Here is an 8310-nt window from a genome sequence, read left to right on the forward strand (position 1 = left end):
TTATCATTTCGAGGATCATCTTGTGGAGAGCCCGGTTGGAACCTGTAAAAACATTCAATGCAAGATATATATATATGAGATCATATCATCGTTGAGGTAGGCATTCCCATACTCAGATTAAAACTGACTAGAAAACTAACTACTGCTCTGATACAGGAATGATCTTGTAAAACATCACAAGTACAGACTCAGGTGGACACAGTATGGATGCAGCCATCTGTTTATGAATAGTCCATTATATAATGAATACAAAATTCCTCGCAACTTGGATTGTGGAAACTAGATCTAGGGTCTTCATTTCTACTTCCCGAAACAATACGATTCTATCCATGCGAATAAATGTGTTGAAGTCGAACATGGTAGAAACCACTTGATTACCAATCAATGATGTAAACTGTTAACAAGTGTGAGAGAAACCACCAGTGATGTCAATGGCTCTCAAAGTACCCAGTACAATCCATGAGATGCGAATAAATGTGTTGATGTCGAACATGTCATGGAATCCTTTGATCGAAGGTCAATGATGCAACCTGTCGTCAAAGGCGAGAAACCTGCCATTGAGGCATGCAGATCTCAAGGTACTGACGATTTCTAGATCATGTTTCTAGATAATGAGCTGAAGTCGATAGAAATCGATCCGTCGCAGGCAAGCCCACAACACGAAATCATAGATAAAGTTGAAGAAATTTAGTTGCAAGGACTGACTCAGGGATGGTCAAGATGGATGACAGATATTTTGCAGATGAATGGCTTATTGGCAGTGACCTCTTGAACACATAACGACACGACAAATGGTTTGGTGACAATTGACCCAAAGTTAATACCCAGAAACCGGCTGAGGACTTTCAATGTGGTTTGATCAACTGTTAGGCAAAGGATTTCCCAACCCAGGTGAATAAAAGTGTCGTGTTCAAGAGTGGTTACAAAGTATGACAAACAGACTCATTTTTCTCTCTTTTCCCCCACCATTTATGGCAAGTACCTCTTTATTTTTTATAAGCTTGAGGAGGATAACATTTGCTTGATTATAAGCTCATCCTTCGGATGAGTCCAACTTAGTTTAAATTCGAACCCTAAGAAGGAGTGGTTCGTTCCTGTTTGTAATTGAACAGGTCCTTTACTGTGAAATTTTAACGAGTCCAGTATAGGAGAAACTTGGCGTTTTTCAATTTTAGAGAGTCTGGAAAAACTTAAGAAGACTCCACGGTTGACCTTTTTCGTAAATTTGTGTCTCCCAAGCCCGAAAAAGTATAAAATAATACTTGAGAGAACCGCTTGATCTTTTACGACCAAGGAGTACTTTTCGTCATTAGTGCCCTTGACCCAAAAAAGTAAAAAGCGATCAGGGACACGTCGTTTTATAACCAATATCGAATTTGAAACGACAAAAATCCAGCAATCTTTTCATGTTCTTACGGTCGGAAAAGAGCTGTAAGTGGACCGTCTTTAATTCCGTTTTAACGAGTTTAAAAGAAAAACTCGGCGATCTTTTCATGTTTTAGGAGTCAGAAAAGAGCTTAAAGGTGACTCTAAGGTTTCACTTTTTCGTAAGTTTTAACGAGTTCGAAAAAGGGATAAAAATGTAATCATGGTTTTCACTTTTTCGTAAGTTTTAATGAGTTCGAAAAAGGGATAAAAATGTACTCATATGGCCGAATTTCAATTTAATTTACGAGCAAGAAAATACGGAAAGAACTCGGCGATTTCATTTGTTTTACAAGAATGAAAGATAGCAAAATAATCTCGGGATTTTCATGAGTTTAACGAGTCTTGAAAATCGCTGAAATTGACTCGAGATAGGTTTCATTTTTACAAAAGCTTGAAACAGAGAAAAACTATGCTTCAAAGTAGTTTCATTTTTACACAAGCTTGAAACAGAGAGAAAACTGTGCTTGATGCCCCCTAAGCATAACTGCTAGAGCGCATGCCCCCCAACTTCATTTCATTCAACTAAGTGGATGAAATGAAGGTTTAGTTACAAGATCATTTGAAAGACTCGACCTAAAACTACAAAAAAAATGAAATAACTAACCTAAATATACAACTTAACATTTATGAGATCTAGTAAAACTCTCGACTCAAATAGAGGAGGATTTGTTTCATTTTTTAACGAGCTTGACACAGGAAAAGAACTATGCTCGGATCCGGTTTCATGTTTACGCAAGCTTGAAACGAAAAACTATGCTTGTTATAAGTTCGCATGCCCCCAGAATAATGACGCAAATCGAGGTACATGCCCCCCAAGCTTCATTGCATTCAACTAGGTGGATGAAATGAAGGTTTTCTTTCGAAATCTTGGAAAGACTCGTGGGAGTTGTTTCATTTTTTAGTGAGGTTGACACAGGAAAAGAACTATCCTCAAAACCCTTGTTTCATTTTTTAAACGAGCTTGACACAAGATAAGGAACTATGCACATAACTACTCTCTACAATCTACCTAACAAGGAACTATACTCTAAAAAACCTTGATTCATTTTTTAACGAGCTTGACACAAAACAAGGAACTATGCTCTAAATCCTTGATTCATTTTTTAACGAGCTTGACTCAAGACAAGGAACTATGCTCTAAAAAACCTTGATTCATTTTTTAACGAGCTTTATCTCTATGTGATTTAACTTCGATTGCTTGTCCCTAGGCCTCAGTTCCTGTATGTTGTCTAACTCCTTTTCCTGCAATCCCTATAGTATCCCCGGTATCAATGCTCATGAGGGGGGGTACCTCTTTCGAGTCTAATTCAATCCATATATATAACCTAAGATATTTATCCAAACATCCCATAGTTGTGGTTCGAGGCTTGGGTATCCCCCCCCCCTGAAGATTCCCAAATCCTCTCGAGGTAGGCAGTCCTATATATCTAAAGTTATTCATAAGGCTAGTATGGATGTAGTGGAAGGTAGAGAGTTATCACTTTATGAGGTTATTACAGCAATAGGAAACCCGAATCCGTTTCCAGATGAAGTGGTTATCTTTTAGTTGCATAAGGTTGGCTAGCCCTGCCAAAAAAATTGCCCTCAGGAGACTTCTAGAATTAGAGAAGGTGGATGTCATATTTCTCCAAGAGACACTTAGGGACAATGCCCAAATTACAGCGCTTTTGGAAACCATCAATCCGGGATGGACCTTCCATGCCTTAGATGTATGAGGCATATGTGGAGGCATTGCTATAAGCATAAATTATAGATCGATGAAGTCAATAAATATTTTGCGAAGGGAAGGATATTTAATGGTGGATGTTTTTTTGAAGAATTAGGGATTGACATTAGGATTATGAATATATATGGTCCCTTTCACAATCCTGTGGCGTTCTGGGAGGCAATTATGAGATCTTCTTTCTTGTAGGCTAACAACATAATTTTGGGGAAAGATTTAAATTTTTCTATGGGCCATGCAAAATCTTGGGGAAGTCATGCTCAGGTAGAATCCCTCACAAACGTCTTCGAACAAATGTTGGAGAACATTAAACTCATTGACATATCAGTGGCTCATGCTCAACCGGTCTGGAGAAATAGAAGAAGTGGGGATGTTATGTTAGCTAGGTGTCTTGATCGATTCCTAATTAAGGAATCATTGTTGGATAATTTTGAAATGATTAGACAATGGGTTGGATCGGGAGGAATATCATATCACTCGCCTATATACCTAGAAATAGTAGGTATATCTCCAAAACCACGGGCACCTTTCAAATTTAATTCGACGTGGTTAAGGGATGAGGACTTTCATCGAATTGTTAAAGAGATATGGAAGGATAGATCACAGATTGAAGGAAGGTCGTCAACGAAACACTTTTCTAGAAATCTATTGTGCCTAAAGCAGAGGTTCATAGAATGGGCTAGGGAAAAGAAAAAGAAGGATGAAGAATCTCTCAAGAATATTGAATTTGAATTAGCCAAGTTAGAAGATCCAGACAGTGGAGGGTTTGATTCTCCAGAATCCAAGTCCTATGTTATACAACTAGAATCAGAGAGACTTGGGATATTAAAATAAAGGGAAGAAACTTGGAGACTTAAGAGTAGAGCTATATGGCTACAAGCGGGTGATGAAAATACAAAAAAAAAAATCGACAACATGCAAGAGGACAGAAGACTATCAATACTATATGGTCTTTGGAGGATGAGGAGGGCTCATCAGTGCAATCCTTCAGGTTAGCGAATCTGGGTATTAATCACTTTGGGAATTTGTTTAAAGCCCCATAGGAGGCATCTGTGGCACAGGTTATAAAGGTAGCTAGTCTCTTTCCTCAATTTGTAATTGAGGAAGTAACTAAAGACCTGAACAAGCCTATGACCATGGGGGAACTAGAGGCAGTGCTTAAATGGTTTAAAAAGGATAAGAGTTCGGGTCCAGATGGATGGCTCATGGAATTTTATTTGGCTTTCTTTGAATTGATAGGTCAAAATCTTCTCAGGGTTATAGAGGATTGTCGGATGAGTGGAAGAATGTATGATGCATTCAACGCTACATTCATAGCCTTAATTACCAAATATGATAAGCCTAGTACCTTTAATGATTTTTGGCCTATTTCTCTATGTAATTGCATCTATAAGATCATCGTGAAGATCATTGCAAATCACATTAAGCCTATTTTATAACAGCATATATCAAAGGAGTAATTTGCCTTTTTGGACAAACACCAGATTCATGAAACTATAGGTATTACTCAGGAAGGTTTCACTTCTTAAAAATTAATAATTTGAAGGGAATGATTTTTAAAATTGATCTTTCCAAAGCATATGACAGGACGAGCTGGTTGTACTTGCGTAAGTTGTTGACTTATCTAGGATTTCCTTATGATTTCATTAACTGGATGATGTGTTGTATTACCTCTATTTCATATAGTATTATCATCAATGGATCAACATCAAATTTTTTCCATGCAAAGCATGGTCTCAGGAAGGGATGCCCTTTATTGTCATTGTTATTCCTGTTGGTCATGGAGGGCCTTAGTAGATTGATCTTTGAAGAAAGGAATCACGGGAGAATCAAAGGAGTTAAAATTGCTGCCAATATCATCTTGTCTCATCTACTATTTGTTGATGATATCCTTACTTTTTTGAATGGGACCATTGGTGTTTCTACTGTTTTTGATGTCATTCTTAAATTATTTTGTAAGGCCACAAGGATGGAGACTAATCAGGAAAAATCCACCTTATCTGTTATGGGTCGTACACAATACAAATTAGTCTTCGCTAAACAAATATTTCCATATAGGCTCTTATCCTTTGAAGATGGACCCAAGTATCTAGGATTTCAGCTCAAACCCAATAACTATAAAATTGTGGAATGGATGTAGTTAGTAGCCTAGATTGAAAGTAGAATAAATATATGGCATCATCAATGGTTATCTAGGGTGGATTGTTTAGTTCTTATCAAATCGGTGTTGGAGGCTATCCCTGTATATTGGATGTATTTCGCTTGGATCCCAAAAGGAATTTTAAATAATATTCAGCAGATTATTTCTTTGGCGAGTGAACAAGGGAGGCAGGCATTTTTCTTAGGTAAGCTAGGAACACGTTGCCATTCCCAAAAAATGGGGAGGCTGGGGGATGAAGAACCTTGTATGTTTTTCTAAATCCCTTGCAGCCAAAATGGGATGGTAGCTCCTAACTACAAACAGTTTATGGTCAAAGGTGGTCATCAGAAGATAAATTAGCCCACAACATATTGAGGAATGGATCAGAATTTCAAGATGGAACAGAACATACATCTCTATGGTTTGGCGATCGGCCTTAAATTCTTTTGAATATATCATAGCGGGTTTGGCGTGGAGAGTAGGATTGGGTGGGAAGGTTCGTATTCGCATGGACGCATGGTCTGAAAGTGGAAATGGTCACATACTTCCCCTTGGACTTATACAATTCCTGGATGCATCTTGTATAAGGACTTTAGATCACATTGCAAACCCAGAAAATTCTACTATTGTTGAATTGAGGCTCCTGTGATCCATATTAAGTTTATGAGAGATTTTTAATATAGTCGTTACCTGGTCAAGGAATATAGCCGTTGGAGGTCTGCTCTATCTATTTAACATGCAAAGCATGATCTGTTCATTGAACTTGTCCTGACGATGAACCACACTGGTTGGTTTGAAACGAGTCGACAAATGAATTATCTTGTGATTTATGCTGAAAAATCTCTCATAAAATTCTACTAGTTTCGGTCAATCATGGAAATCTGCTAAGGATCTTAGGATTCCTATACTTTGGCATCAGGACTGGACAAATTATATAAATTCACTACCAGAGGCTCATATAAGAATACAAGAATGGGAAGATGAATTAATCAGGGCAATTTCTCAGCATGGTAGATATACTCCAAAACAGGGATACCCTTTCATTTTCGTTGATCATGAACCCCACAACTTCGTATGGTAGTGGTGCCTGCTTTGTAAATTAAAAGGTCCGCCAAAAGAAAAAAAATTATGTGGTGTTTACTGTGTAATAAATCCCCTGCGGGAGACAACCTACAATGTCAAACCTTTCAGGGACCCTCCTGGTATTTATTATGCAGGAATAATGTAGAAACAATCAATCATTTATTCTTGCAATTCCCTACAACAACCCAAATATGGAATTAGATATATCAATCTCTGGCAATCAATATCAAGTGGCAGGGAGACACTTTACGAGATGCTTGGGAATCCTGGTGGAATCGATCCCATCCTTCAAAACTTCGAAAAGAAAAGAAACAAACTCATTTTTCAAGAAAACACCCCTAACTGGAATCTTTCCTGCTCACACATTATAGCTTTATACAATATGATCCTGGAAAATGATAAAAAACAACAACACATGAATATAACTACAGAAATCATCGACAAGAATTTTCCTTGGGATTATTTTGATGGATCCACTCAACAAGATGGATATGGTAGAGGAGCAGTTTTGTATCTCAGTGAAGACCATTACTTCAAGATGAAGATGGGTTTAGGGAGAGGCACTAATAACTTTCAGAATAGTTAAATAGCCTCAAACTTCTCCTTATATTTTCCCTTGAGAAAGGATGTCGGCAGCTAAATATCTTTGGTGATTCTAAACTTGTCATTAATTGGTTCAATCTTCAATCAAAATGTCATGTGAACACGCTCAGGAATTTTTTGGATGAAATTATTACCTTAAAATCACATTTTGACTTATTATATATCTTGTCGTCATATCTACAGGGAGAGGAACCAAATTTTTGACAGTCTTTCCAAGGAGGCAGCGCAACAACCTATTGGTTCTTGGATGATAAGAGAACAAATTGGACAAGAATTATATCAGTGTTTTCCTAGGCCTTTCGTTGATCATCATCCCTAGTGGGCAACAACTACCTGATTCTACATAGTTCATAGATGGATCTCCATATTTTGTCGTTTTTGTTATTTTGTACCGTTTCATAGAACTATGTTATTGTATATTCTATTATGTATCACTTTATCAATTACAGATATGTCATAGTCGGTTCATAAACTCTATACATTGAGTGGAAATGACCACTAGTTTTGACATATGCTCCTTTAGTAGCATCTATAGCATGTAATTTTCAATATTTTATATAATGAAAGTTACGATTTTTCCTTGGGCTTATTTTGATGGATCGGCTCAGCAAGATGGATGTGACGGAGGAGCAGTTTTGTATTTCAGTGGAGACCATTACTTCAAGATGAAGATGGGTTTAGGGAGAGGCACTAATAACTTTTCAGAACTAAATAGCCTCAGACTTCTCCTTATATTTTCCCTTGAGAAAGGATGTCGGCAACTACAGATCTTTGGCGATTCTAAACTTGTCATTAATTGGTTCAATCTTCAATCAAAATGTCATGTGCACACACTCAGGAATTTGTTGGATGAAATTATTACTTTAAAATCACATTTTGACTATATATCTTGTCGTCATATCTACAAGGAGAGGAACCAAATTTCTGATAGTCTTTCCAAGGAAGTAGTGCAGCAACCTATTGGTTCTTGGATGATACAGGAACAAATTGGACAGGAGTTCTATCAATATTTTCACAAGCCTTTCATTGATCATCATCCACAGGGGGCAATAGCTACCTGATTCTACAAAGTTCATAGATGGATCTCCATATTTCTTCATTTTTGTTATTTTGTACCATTTCATCGAACTACGTTATTGTATATTTTATTATGTAGTACTTTATCAATTACATATATGTAACAGTCAGTTCATAAACTCTATACATTGAGTGGAAATGGCCACTAGTTTTGGCATATGCTCCTTTAGCAACATCTATAGCATGTAATTTTCAATATTTTATATAATGAAAGTTACGATTTTTCCTTGGGAAAAAAAAAGTATCTCAAAAATGA

The sequence above is a fragment of the Pinus tabuliformis genome, chromosome 2_2, assembly GCF_031772625.1.
Source record: "Pinus tabuliformis cultivar Carrire ecotype Pingquan chromosome 2_2, CPIR1, whole genome shotgun sequence".
NCBI lineage: Eukaryota > Viridiplantae > Streptophyta > Pinopsida > Pinales > Pinaceae > Pinus > Pinus tabuliformis.